The following is a 14,633-nucleotide window of genomic DNA, read 5'->3' on the forward strand; positions in this document are numbered from 1 at the left end:
GAAGCAATCATTCAATTTGCTGCAACCTCAATGGAACTGGATTATATCATGTGAGTGAAGTAAGCCAGAAAAAGAAAGAAAATCATAGGATGATCTCACTTATCTGTGATATATAAATTAACTGGAAGAATAAGGAATGAAATATGGTAAAGAGTGGATATCTAGATTGCCCTTGATTATAGAGTACAGGGAAGAGAACAGAGAAGGTAAGAAAGAGAGGTGGGGGTGGGGGGAAGAGAGAAAGAAGATGAAGACAGGAAGTAATGGGTAAGCAGGGGTCAATGGCCTGAGATACATCAGTAATGTGGAGGGGTGGGTAGCTACAGACACAAAACAGATTCAACAACACTAAAAACATGAGACACAAATGACAACAACCAAACATTCTGATGTACCTGTAAGCTGGCAGCTTGTGGGGGTGGGAGGGAACTTTGGGTCACTGGTGATGAGAAATTGATGCTAGAACATTAGACGTTTCAAAAACTTTGTAAATCACGGTTCTTTAATGAAATAAAAATTGTTTTTTAAAAAGATATTTTGGTCTGATGACTGTTTGACCTGGTCTTTCTTACATCTCGTCTCAGCAGGAGGCTGGCGTGGAGATATGAGATATGGTGCAGGGCTTCTACACACACTTACTACAAAGGCCTCTGTAGAAGTTACCTCTGCCCTGGTCTAGCCATAACTGACCTGTAACTTTAGCCAAGTGACCTTAGCTGCCAGCCGTGACTTCTTTGTCAGTACCTGACAGAGGAAAGCTAAAGTCTTGCCACCATATTGGGAAAAAACAAAGTCACTGCAGTGGTAACCTAAATGTTCATTAAAGACCCTGGGTTAGCCTTCTTGTTTTCCAGGATACATAGGAAAATAAATTTGGGTAAAACTGGAGGTTGAAAGTGTTATTTCTTCACTCGACTTAGTTGTAGGGCTATTTCCCGTCCTCAGCCTAGCAATTCTCAATGGACTGTGATGAGGAGAAAATCAGAAGACCTAGGAAATCAAAGGCAAAGCTTGGAGCATGCCAGCCTATCTCCCCCCAGGAATGGGAAGGGGGGCTTCAACTATAATAATTCACATGTAGTTATGGTGCTGTTTTCTAGCACATGGGTATATTAAAGGTATGTCCCTTCCCCTTCAGTGATACCAAACAGCCACAGTACATGTAAGAGGAATAGGGAAGCATATTTAGGGCAATAGAAACTTGACCTCAAGTGCTGACACTAGAGACTGATTGAAAATCCTACCGTTAAAGATTATTGTTAGAGAAAATTTAGCTTGGTTTTAAAATGCAGTCTTTAGTCCTGGAACCCAAGAAGGAGGAACTATAAATTGTAAGTTACAAATTTTATAAATTTGGTAGCTACATCTGTAATGAAACATGGTTATCCCTAGAACATGGGCCTGATAGTATCTAATAAATGGGAGAAAGGACCAGGAACTAACATTGGGTTAGAACCGCTGCCCATGTTTGCTGAGTTTGCCTACTTGGCAACCACCCAATCTTGAAAGACCATAATCAATAGTTGACAAACTACTCTAGGCACCATATAATCTCATCAATGGCCAAGATCCAGAGACTATGAAATAAAGCTCTCAGGAGAGTGCAACATAGAACATCCTGATCCTGCTCCAGGCTGTCTTCACCCTGGCCACTCGAGGGGGACAGGCTGAGTTTCCCTCCCCACCCCTGCAGAGTCCAGGCAATCAGAAACCTCCTGAATCCAACCATATCCATGCTCAAGGCCTCTCTGCACAGGTTAGGAAGAGCCTCAACTATGAGGGAACTTGCAGAAACATCCAGTATTCTGGACCCGTGACTGATATCTCCAAGCCTGCTTGGAACGGGTCTGGGCCTCCTCCCCCCAGCTCCCCAGTTTTCCAGTGTCTTGGTAGTCACACAACAAACTGCCTCTGGTGCCATATAATCTCATCAATGGTCAAAACCCAGAGATTATGAAATAAAGCTCATGGAAGAGTGTGACATAGAACAACCTGGAGCATGAGGCCGAATTCACAGCTGCACGACCTCTTATGCTCTAGCCCACTGATGTACCAAAAAGTAGCACACATTTGTTTGGGTATAACTGTACATGCTTGCAATCTTTTATACAAGGACTTACTTAAATGGCTTCAGGATGAAATATAACAATCTTCACAAACTTTCCTCTTATGGTGGTGAGAAGGTGCACAATGTTGGGATTGGTGTTTGAATATTAATTGTAGTCTGTTAGGGTCCGAGCTCAGGACAGCCTCACCTGTCAAGGAAAACTCTGAGAGTCCAAGTCCATGCAAAAGCAAGAGGTTTATTCAAGCATGCTCAGGCTCACAGTATGACCACAAACCGTCAGTGACTGAGAGCCCCGAGCCTCTTCAAAGGGGCCTTTTTATAGGGCATCTTCCCGAGCATTTCAGAAAAGCCCACGCACAAGTCACCCAATACATTTGAATTATCACATTAGATGCTGCACGCAGGCAGCCAGTCATTTTGCAACAAGCCATCAGCACCAGCCACTCTCTTCTGTACCTGTCACCAGGCCCTCCCAACGGGCAGTCAATTAGGCCTTTTCATTAGGCCTTCTCCAACCTTGTGGCCTTATCTGGTGAATTCCAGGTGCAAGGAGGAGATCGGAGTACTTGGTGTTGGGCCTTGTTAGGCCATTCCAGGACAAAGAGATGCCTCATTAGGCCTTCTCAGGCCTTGTGGCCTTATCTGGCGAATTCCAGGTGCAAGGAGGAGTTGGGGGTACTTGGTGTTGCTAGCCTGCTGCAGCTGCAGGACGGGATATGGGCTGGGACTTGCTTTGCTAGGGCCCAATTGTCATGGGGCTATCTTTCATAGTCAACTATTGTTGAACAGCTTTTTTAAAATAAAATAAAAATAAAAACAAATTGAAAAAATCAATAGTTGCTATTAAAGCCTCCTTTTTCTCCTGTCTTTGAGGCTCTAAATCTATGCATTTTAGACAGGCGGGATATTTCTCACAGTACATGCTGGATATCAACTGGAATGCCCACCTCCAGGCAAAACGGTTGGTTACATAAAAAAACACAATGGCATGAGCACGCTTCATAAATATTCATACCCAGGGGCTGGAACGATAGCACATCCGTGTAGGGCGTTTGCCTTGCACGTGACCATCCTGGATTAGATTCCCAGCATCCTATATGGTCCCCCAAGCACTGCCAGGAGTAATTCCTGAGTGCTTAAGCCAGGAATAACCCCTGTGCAATGCTGGGTGTGACCCAAAAAGAAAGAAAAAGAAAAAATAAATATTCATATCCAGCTATAAGGAGACAGGAAGCCTGGCAATGGGAGAGGTGGGGCGGGGCGAGTGGGAGGCGGGGCGAGCGGGAGGCGGGGCGAGTGGGGGCGGGGCGAGCGGGAGGCGGGGCGGGGCCAGCGAACAGGAGGCGGGGCGAATGGGCGGGGCGAGCGGGAGGCGGGGCGAGCGGGAGGCGGGGCGAGCGGGAGGCGGGGCGAGCGGGAGGCGGGGCGAGCGGGAGGCGGGGCGAGCGGGAGGCGGGGCGAGCGGGAGGCGGGGCGGCGGGGCGGAAGCCGGAGGCTGTAGCGAGCCGGGCGACTGGACGACCCTGAGCTCGCTGCTGGTGATTGCCTTGAGCGGCTCCGGGAAGTACGTCCGGGAGGCGGGCGGCGGGCACACGGGAGGACAGGCCGCGGGGACGCGGGGCCCCTGGGGAGTCCCCTTCCCCTTCGCGGGGACGGGAGCGGGGCGACGCGAGCCCGGAGCGGCCGGAGCGCGTTCCCGGCGCGGGCGGGCGGCGCGGGCCAGTCCGGGCGGGCCACAGCAGCGGCAGCTCGGGGGTCCCGGCATCCCCGCTTCGGGGCCCCTGCGCGCCGCCCGCACCTCCTCCTGCACCTGCGCCAGTCAGTCCCCGCGATGGCTTGCACCTCCCGGTTTCGAGAAGTGAACTTGACCTTCCGTTGTTTTTTTTTCCCGTCCTTAAATGACGAGTTATCGGTGTAAACGACAGTGGTCGTGTTCACTTGAACCGTATTTTCTTTTTTTTAGTTGGGAGGCTATGTGACAGGCAGCATAAAGCATCTCACAATCTTGATTGCCCGCACGGAGACCTTTGTTCCCTGATAAGGAGCCAACTATTAACTCTACCCAGTTACTGGGAGTTTCTGGTAAAACAGTTACTGAAGCAAAAAAGAAAAAAAATCCAGAACTAAACTATCCGGGGGGTGGGGCTTCCTCCTGGCCGGAGCTCAGGCATCACTCTTGGTGGTGCTCAGGGAACTTTATGGGGCACTGGAGGTCGAGCACAGACCAGCCGCGTGCAAGACCAGCACCCTGCCCACTGTGCTAAAGTATCTTGACCTTCAGATGCTCTAGACTCTCCTTAGTCAGGAACCACCCATGTGGGTTGTACCCATTTAAAAAGCTTGCTTCGGGTAAATAGATATATCTTTAGAAGAATTGGGGAGGGGGGCATGTTTACCCTCAAAGACAGGGAGTCTGGGATGAAATTAAAACTCAGCACCTGCAGTTTCCTAGCTACCTGCTTTAAAAGTCGTGTCCTGAGGCTGGAGTGATAGCTTAGCAGGTAGGGTGTTTGCCTTGCACGCGGCGGACCCAGGTTCGATTCCCAGCATCCCATATGGTCCACTGAGCACCGCCAGGAGTAATTCCTGAGTGCATGAGCCAGGAGTAACCCCTGTGCATTGCCGGGTGTGACCCAAAAAGGAAAAAAAAAGTGTAAAAGTGCTCCTGTGCTTGGTGTAAGGGACTTAGTAACCGCAGGACTTGGTTCCACCATGGCCTGCTGAGCTAGCTTGGGCAGTTAGTCACATTTCCATCAGGCGAGAGGGAAGATGTCCTATGCAATTCAGATGGTTAGTTTCATGCATTCAGAAAAATATTGGACTCAGTCATTCATGGTTGTCACTGATAATGGGACAAAAATCCCTACCTTCAGGGAGTTTATATGCCACTATGGGGGATGGCAGTGAATATATACACATCAACCAAAAGTGCTGGTGGTGGCCACCTCCAGGTTAGAGACTGGGGAGGAAGTGGGCAGAGCACCAGGCAGGAGGGTCAAGGAATGACCCTCTGAAGAAATGTGGGAGTTAGGAGAGAGGAGGGGACAAGCCTGGAGAACAGTGGGAAAGCGTTATGGTAGAGGGTCTAGAACGTGTCAAGGCCCAGAGGCCTGGCTGCCTTATGGATTATCAGGGAACCCCAGCAGGGCAAGATGGGTGGCCTGAAGTTAGAGATTCGGTTATGGAATATAAATAAGAGCGTTGTGGATGGACTATGAATGAGAAGTAAAGAGGGGTTTTAAGACTTGCACCTGGGCAGCTTGGAGAAGGGAGAAGTACACCAGTGTTCCCCAAAGAGGAAGATGCTGCTCCAGGATTTCTGGAAGAATCCAGAAGGGCAGTATTAGCCTCTGATGAAATTAGGGGTTGTTGAGTAATGTTATGTTTGATTTTGGGTCATGCCAAGCACTCCTTGAGGGCTTCTTTTGGTAGTACACAGGGGACCATGTGGCAGGAATTCAGCTGGGATCAGCCACGAACAAGGCAAGCCTCAAAACTCTTGGACCACCTCTCCTGCCTGGAGTAATAATTTTTCTGAATAGGGAATCTCAGGACAAAGAAATTTGGGAACCTCTGTTATAGGCTGACATGGAGAAGCAGGAGACACATGTGGAAGGAAAATATCTGGAGCTCAGTGTGGGACTGGGTCTATTTCAAATAAATTTGTCAAATGGGGGATTGATTTTCCAAGTCAGAAGTTTGCAGATGTACTACCTCTGTGACCCCCCCAAACTTTTTTAAAAATATATTTGATTTCAGAAAGTGAAGCAGTCATATAAAAATATCAAGTAGGGGCAAGAGCAGTAGCACAGTGGGTAAGGGTGTTTGCCTTGCACGTGGCTGACACGGGTTCCATTCCTGGCACCTCATGTGGTCCCGTGAGCCCGACCAGTAGTAATACCTAAATGTAGAGCCAGGAGTAAGTCCTGATCACTGTCAGGTTTGGACCCCGAGAAACAAGTAAACACTTTGGAATTGGTAAATGTTTACCAACAAATTGGACTTTGATTACAAAGTTGAGGTCATCAGATGGAAGGGGGAGGGGTTGAGGAATGAGGAAAAAGCGAGACTAGAAGCGACATAAGGGCAGTGGTGGAGAGATTTTGGTACTGGCGGTACAATAACTTTATACACCAAAAGTATAATTGTAACCATGTTATCTTAAACACAATTTTTAAAAATTGTGGAATTGGTATATAAAGGGCTGGAGCGATAGCATAGTGGTAGGGCGTTTGCCTTACAAGGGCCAACTTGGCCGACCCGAGTTTGATTACTCCGCCCCTCTTGGAGAGCTCGGCAAGCTACGGAGAGTATCTCGCCCGCACGGCAAAGCCTGGCAAGCTCCCCGTGACATATTCTATATGCCAAACACAGTAACAAGTCTCGCAATGTTACTGGGCCTGTTCGAGAAATCGATGAAGAACGGGAGGACTGAGACTGTGACTGTGACTGGTATATAAAATTTGGGAGACCAGGTCTGATAAATATTAAGCGGATATGTAAATTGTGATGGTGGTAAATGGTATTTATGCAACACCTTAGAAATTGAAAGCCAGAAAGGATTTCATTTCTCATTGGCTGCCTTCTCTGTCCATCTTCCGTGGCACAGACCAAGCCTCTGGCGGCCAGCTGGTAGGTAGCTCAGTCAGTGCTGGCTAAATGAAATGAGCGATGGGGAATGGGTACTGTGGCTCAGTTCTCTCATTTTGCTGGTGAGAAAATAGTTTCACCTTACACAGGAGCTTAGTCCTGTAATGACAGAATAGAGAACCTGCCAGATGTCAGATTCAGAGCCCCGAGGCCTTCCCACTGCCTGCACTGCCTTTTAGGGGGAACAGATCCTTATCAGATTCTCAGAGCAGAGATCCCTGGACATCCAGTCCGAAGGGCTGGCCTGTCTCTTGTGTCCATTAAGAGTGCGTCTCATCTATTTATTTCTTCATTTTTGTTTTGGGAGGCCCCCCAACTGTGCCTAGAGCTTACTCCTGGCTCTGTGCTTAGGGATCACTCCTGGCAGGAACCAGGTGGGTTGCTGGGGGTTGAACCTGCAGGGCCTTACTGTTGTCCTGTCTCTCTGCTCAAGCATGTAGCCCTGAGCCCTGAGGCAGTGCTGTGCTTTGCACCTTGTAGGAGTTAGAGGAGGTTAATCCCCTTCACATCCCTCCTAGCATCCTCAGGAGAGTTTTGAGCACTTCAGGAATTCAGTTTTTTTTTTTTTCCCTTAGAAAATAAACACCTAGGGGCTGGAGCTGGGACAGTAGTCAGGGTGCATGCCCAGCACTCTGTGCCTGCAGTGCCTCGTGGTCTCCTGTGCACCATCTGGTGCAGCCCTGGAGGTTTCTGAGCACCTCTGTGGCCTGGGTGAGGCCAAGCTTGGCAGGGCTGAGCAGTACCACAGTCTCAGGCTTTTGCACAAGACCCCTGGCCATGTGGGCCAAGAACCACCAGAAGGGCTCTTAGGTCTTCTGAGCACCACTTGGGAGGCATCTATTAAGCAGGGGCCAAAACACTTAAGGAGTTTAATGAGATTTGATGGTATGTTTCGGGGGAGAGGTTAGCGGCACGTGGGTAATGATGTCTTTCTTTAAACTCCTGGAGAAAACTAAAACCATACTCGAGATTCCATGGTCAAGAACATCACTTTTGGGGTAGGAGCAATAATGCAGTGGGCTAAAGCACATGCCTTGCATGCCGGAAACCCAGGGTCAGGCCGGAAACCCCATGGTTTCCCAAGCATCTGCTGGGAGCGGCCCCTGAGCACAGAGCCAGGAATGACCTTAGAGCACCACCGGGAATCACCCAAAACCCAAAACCAACAAGGCATCACAACCACTTGCAGATTGTCATCAGTATACTTTGATCTGAGTTCTGGGGTCACCCTAGGATTGGCTGGTTGGGAGGGCGTGGTCATTTGAACATCTGCATCCTCTCCACAGATCAAGTGTGGGCGCCCTGCTGGCATCCGAGGTAACCCGCCTTTCTGTCCCTCAGTCGCACACCCTACTGGTCTCCTACTGTTCTCTCCCTTCCCCGACCCGAAGGCAGGCTGATCTGTAAGCACGAACAAGTACAGAGTGCCACTCACTGCTGCAGTTTGGTTTCCCATCGGGTGATTACAGATAATGATGGGTGAGCCCCACAGCACACTGCTGAGCTTCAAACCCCTTTTCTTTCCTGTGGGCGGTTAGCGGGGGAGGCCGGGGATGCTCCCCTGCAACTGGGGGGAAGCACAGAGCTGCTGTGTGGGCCCTCGTGGCGGCAGTCGCCTGAGACGCCCTGCCCGCTACATACTCCTTTCGTTTTGTTTCCAAGCTAGGGTGGAAATTCTATGATGCAGATGACTATCACCCGGAGGGAAATCGAGTGAAGATGACCAGCGGGATCCCCCGGATGACCAGGTAATGGCTGCTGTCTCTTTCCAGCCCACGCCTTGCCCTCACAGACACCCCTGCAGCATCCCTTGGACAGAGTTCCTGGGCCCCCGAGGTGATTCGGAGGCAGGTGCTCCTGAAGCCATCTCAGTTCCCAAGAGCTCCTCTACATTCACTGGCAGTGGCCCTCGCCTTTTCGCCAAAACCATGACCCCCGTGTGGGCAGAGGCAGAAGCTCCTGTGCCTTGTGTGTGAGCGAGTTTGCCTCCTCTTCTTGGTCCCTTCTTCCTGCCACCGCCACACTGTGGTACCCACCGCAAAGTCAGGAAGAGATTTGAGGGGCTGGAGAGGCAGCACAGTGGAGAAGGCACTTGCCTTGCATACAGCCAGCCCAGGTTTGATCGCCAGCTCCCTATATGGTCCCTTGAGCCCACCAGGTGTGAGCCCTGATGACTGAGCCAGAGACAGCTAGGTGTAGCCCAAAAGCAGAAACAAGCACCACAAAACAAAACAAGAAAGATCTTTGAAATTCAAATATGGTACCCCAAATAGTTCTGCAAGTCCCACCAGGAATGATTCTTGTGTGCAAGAGCCAGGAGAAAGTTCAGAGCACAGCCAACTGTGCACCCCCCCCCAAAAAAAATAGCCCCAACTGGAGTGATAAGGCACCTGCCTTATATGCAGCTGGTCTGGATTCAATCCCCAGCATCCCTTCTGGTCTCCTGAGCACCGACAGGAGTGATTCCTGATTACAAACCAGGAGCACCCTCGGAGCATCACCAGGTATGGCCCAAAACCAAACAAAACTATCCCTATGGAATGCAAGTGTGGCTGTAAGGGGAGTGAGAGGGACAGTGGATATGGTGGATACGCAGAGCACAGAGTGGCCAGGGACAGCAGTGTCCATGGGGTCGTTTGGTCTTGACCCGAAACCAGTGGGAAGTTTCAAGAGCCAGACCCTCTGTGCTCTCTCTCCACCTACCCTCACCCTCAGTCAGGTTTATTGTTCTTATCAGTGGCCAGATGTCTCCTTCCCTTTCCCACAGAGTTAACCCTGTTCATCCTTCACATGTTAGCGCCCCTGCCACTTCCTCAGGAAGCCCTCCTTGACTGATTTAGGAGAAAGCTCCTGTTATAGATTCTTAGAGCACCATCACTTATTTCCCTTGTGCCGAGTGTAACATGACATTAAATAGGATGATAATTTGAAAAGTACTTAGATACTGCTACTTAAAAAAAAAATTGGAGGGTGGAGGGTTTGGGCACACCTGGTGGTACTTGGGGTTCACCTCTGGCTCTGTACTCAAGGGTCACTCCTGGAAATCTTGGAAGCCATAGGCCTTCCTGGGGGTTGGATTGGGGTCAGCTGTGCACAGGGCAAGTGCCTCTGTCCCAGTACTCTCTCTCCAACCCTGCAAGATTTTACCTCTGAAGAGCAGGATCCTGGCCGTGTATGTAGCCACTGTACACCCATAGAACCTGACAGTGTCAGGAAGTACTGGTGACTCCCTGTGCTGTGTGTGGGTGAGAGGGACGAGTGACCAAGGCCTCATTCCTGCCTGCTGCCGAGGCACGTCCTGGATGCTCCCTCAAGCCAAGGCACCGGCAGGAGTCTATGAAGTGTGGTTCCTCAGTCGGGAGCCAGGCCCACAGAGCAGCTTAGTGTGGACCTCATTCAGGTGCACATGCTGAGTGTCCAGAGCTGTGAATGGAACTGACCGGGCAGAGGTCAGCACTGGTGTCCCCACTTCGAGAGGCCGGCCTTTGCCCCTATGGCCCATTGACCTGCCTCGGACGGCCTGTCACTAAACCATTAATAGTTCTGATTCTAGAGCAGTTTGGGTACACTGCTCTGTCTCTCTGCTCTCTCTTCTCACATCTCTCTCTCTCTCCCTCCACTTTTCTCTTTCTCTCTTGTCTGTCCTCTTTCTCCTTCTCCAACTCTTTCTCTCACCCCCTCTCCCTTCTCTTCTCTTCTCTCCCTCTCATTCTCCCCTGTCTTCTCTCTCTCCCCTGTCTTCTCGCTCCTCTTTCTCTCTCCCCCTCCTTCTCTTTTTCTCCTCCCTTCTCTTTCTCTCTCCCTGTCTTCTCTCTCCTCTTTCTCCCTCCTCTTCTCTCTCCTCCTCCTCTCTCCCCCTCCTCTCTTCTCCCTTTCTCTCTTCTCTCTCTCTCCCCTCTTCTCTCTCTCTCCTCTCTCTTTCTCACTTTTTCTCTCTCTTCTCCCACTATTTTTTGTCCCACACCTAGAGATACTCAGTTACCACAGACTCTGTACTCTGGAGTTGCTGGTGGTATTGCTCAGGGAACCGTGAAGCTTTGGCCTGCATGCACAGCATACACTCAATCCACCAAGCTCACTCCAACCCCTGGCACACTTGTCTTTGTTTTAGAGAAGACAGGAGACTTAGTGCAGCAGGTATGGTGCCTGTCATGCCTGAGGCCTACCTGGGTTTGATCTCTGACACTCCATATGGTCCCCTGCGCAAACCAGGAGTGATCCCTGGGCATGGAACCAGGAGTAATCCTGGAGCACCATTGGATGTGGCCTCAAACGTGTGTGTGTGTGTATGTGTGTTAAATAATTTTTATATTAATTTGGCTGGAGCAATAGCACAGCGGGTAGGGCGTTTGCCTTGCATGCAGCCAACATGGCCGACCCGAGTTCGATTCCTCCGCCCCTCTCAGAGAGCCCGGCAAGCTACCGAGAGTATTCGATATGCCAGACACAGTAACAACAAAGTCTCCAAAGGAGACGTTACTGGGCCGGCTCAAGCAAATCGATGATCAACGGGAGGGCCTTTACTTTACTTTACTTTACTTTACTTAATTGAATCATTATGAGATAGTTAAAAAATTGTTCATGACTGTGTTTCAGTCATGCAATGCTCCAACACCCATTCCTTCACCAGTGCATATTTCCCACTACTAGTATCCCCAGTTTCCCTCAAACCACGCCCAGCCTCTCTCTATGGCAAGCACTTTCCTTTTTTCTCTCCTTTTGGCACTATGGTTTGGAGTACAGATACTGAGAGGTCATCATGCTTGTTCCTTTTCTTACTTTCAGCAGTTCTTATTTAGTTCTTATTCAGAGTGATCACTTCCAACTGTCTTTGTCATAGTGGTTCCTTTTTTATCCAAACTGCCTTCTCCCCAGCACTTGAAGCCAACTTGCAACCATGACCTGTCCTCCTGGCCCTTGTTTCTACTGTCCTCAGGTGTTAGTCTCATACTGTTTTTTTTTTAATTCCACAAATGGTGCAGTCATTCTATGTCAGTCCCTCACCTTCTCTTTTCACTCAGCATGATACTCTCCATGTCCATCCATTTACAAGAAAATTCTGTGCTTCATTTTTCCTAACAGCTGCATAGTATTCCATGGTGTAGATGTGCCAGGGTTTCTTTATCCAGTCATCTGTTCTCGGGCACTAAGGTTCTATAAACACACTCTTATTCCCTCCCCTGACCTCCCCCCTTGTTGCTGTTGATCTGCCATGTGGGGTCCACATGCAGCCTTATTGTGGCACTCGCAGTTCTCACTGTGATGCTGGCAGGGGTTGTGGGCAGGGTGCAGGGCTCACAGAGTCTGCTGGGGTGCTGATGGGGCATCATATGTCAGGAAAATCACTCACTCTGCTGGGGTGCTCCTAGCAGGTCGAGTGTTAGGCTGCAGGCTCTTGGGTTTGTGCTCCTGTGGCTGTGGTGCATGCATCTCTGCTTGCCGGCATGCGCCTCTGGCTGAGGCATGCAGGCTCTAGCTGCAGTGCTCACAGGGTGAGGGGTCACTGTGGTGCTCTGTTTGGAGTTCCCAGGGCTCACACTTTCTGACTGTGGTGCTTGGGTTCTTGGTTATTAGTCACAACATGTGACAGTGGTTTGGGTGCCAAGAACATTCCTGGCACATGTGGCAACATGGAATTTGAACTCATTTGACCATATACCTACAAGGAAGCATCTTAGCCACTGTGCTATGTGTCAAGCCCTCCATTTTAAAATGCTTTAGGGGTATAATGTCACCACCCTGTGTCCACCAAAGTGACAGTATCCCTCAGCCATAGTCCCCTGGACCTTTGAACCCTGCCCTGTCTCTTGGTGTGCTCAATTTGGGAGTTAGAGTCTATGGGTTTGTCTTTGACATTTCTCTCCTTGTGGTGTATTTCTTTGAATACCATATATAAGTGAGATCATCCTGTATTTGTCTTTCTCATTGTGAGTAGTGATTTCACTGATCTTTTACATGATCTTTTTTCATTTCTATTTTCCTTACTTACACTGTAATTTTTATTTTTTTCCCTTCATCTACTGACTTTGGCTTTAATTTTTTCTTCTACTAAGTTCCTTGAGGTATGCAAAAAGTATTTATCATTGTTAATTTTGACAGTGCTGGAGAGTGAACCCTTTAGCTACTTCTAGAAGACCTTAGATGTGAAGATGTTCCCTTCACAGCACTGCAAGGGGGGCCCAGGAAGCTTTCTCTGTGCTGTGCAATTTGACTTTGGTCTGAGTGCTTTTGCACCAGGTGGGAATGGACGTGGGTGTCCCTGATGGTCCACATCTCCAGTCCTGTTTTGTTTAGGGGTTACTTCTGGTGCTGCACTTAGGAATCACTCCTGGTAGTGCTCAGGGATCGAACCCAGATCAGGACACGGGTCCTACCTGCCATGCTCTCATTTCCTATTTTTTTTAATTTAACTTTTTTTTATTGAATCACTATGAGATACTGTTACAAAACTTTCATGATTGAGCTTCAGTCATACAATGATCGAACAACCCATCCTCCACCAATGCACATTTCCCACCACCAGCATCCACACTTAAGTACCTATTCTTAAGTGTGGGACGGAGGTGCTTGTTTGATTTGCATTGATCCAGCAGACAGAGACGCATGTCTTCCTCTCTCCCTTAATCCTGTGTTTTTACATTGAAATCTCGCCATCCCCTCATAGCATTCACGGTATTCTAAGAGGTTGTCTTTCTTGCCCCAGTGTTTGCCTCTCGAGAGGATATCGCAATCACTCCCTCCTTTCAGAACCACTGCAAGTGTACCGGGAACTCACAGACCAAGTCCCTCCTACTGCCCTTCCAGATAAGTCCAGACTCTTTAGGATTACTCTTCAGGCTTGGTTTCCTTTGGACTCGCACCCACATCTCTGATTCACCATTGCTCAGTATTTCCCTCATCCACTTACTCAAGCATCTTGATAACATATGTATCCTCTGCTCTTGGAATCTGCCTTTTTGTTCTCTTTGGCAGGCCTTAAATTGAAATCCTTTCAGAGTGAGTCCTCAGCATTTAGCCTTCGGAGGGTTTGATCAGAATGTCCTCTCCACCACTTTGTCATAGTTCTTTTACAGCCCTCATTTCTGCCCTTGAGTAATTTAATTGCACATATATCTCCCATTAGGTTGTAAACCCTTGGAAGACAGGGATGTCGCCATCCATTATGATTTCCCCAGTACTTGATATGGCGCTTTTTGCTTGTGTGGTAGTGTGCAGGGGCTGGCAGCTCCAGGCTCTGTGCTTGGAGTTGCTCCTGGGGGTGCTTGAGGGATCTTAAGGTGCCAAGGATCCAACCCAATCCAGAGTCTTCTACATAACAGAGCATGTGCTCAGTCTCATTGAGCTGTCTCTGATATGGTACTTTGAATGCATTTAGTATTCATGGTTAGTGGACTTAAGGCTCAGTGTACTTGTGAATCAAGGTTTGTTTTTAATAAATTCAAAGTTTAAATTGTTATATTAGCCAGATAGTATTGTTTAAAATGGAACTTAATCATTTTTTAAAATCTCTATCCCAAAGCAGCTCAATGAATTCTACATTATCCTCCATTTTATAGAGGTACAAAACAGCAAGTATCTTGCAAAAAGTTCCAGAGTGAGGGGATTCTGTGGCTTAGAAGATCTTGTTTTTCTAACTGAAAAAGGCCCTCATAATTCTAAAAAAAAAAAAATCCTGAGAAGTCAACCAAGGTTGGTTAAATGAAGAGAAAGGTTGAAAGTGGGAAAGAGTTACAGCTCTCCATATGCAAATCCATCCTGTCTGTCTGTCTGTCTCCATTTCTCTCACTCCCTCCCTCTTCCAAATCTTGGTTCAGCCTTGGGAGAGTATAGGAGTCCAGGAATTTATCCATTTCTTTAAAGTTCTCTTATTTCACAGCATAAAGTTTCTCAAAGTAATCTCTGATTTGAATTTCCA

Source organism: Sorex fumeus, unplaced genomic scaffold, assembly GCF_029834395.1.
Source record: "Sorex fumeus unplaced genomic scaffold, SorFum_2.1 ptg000106l, whole genome shotgun sequence".
Classification (NCBI taxonomy): domain Eukaryota; kingdom Metazoa; phylum Chordata; class Mammalia; order Eulipotyphla; family Soricidae; genus Sorex; species Sorex fumeus.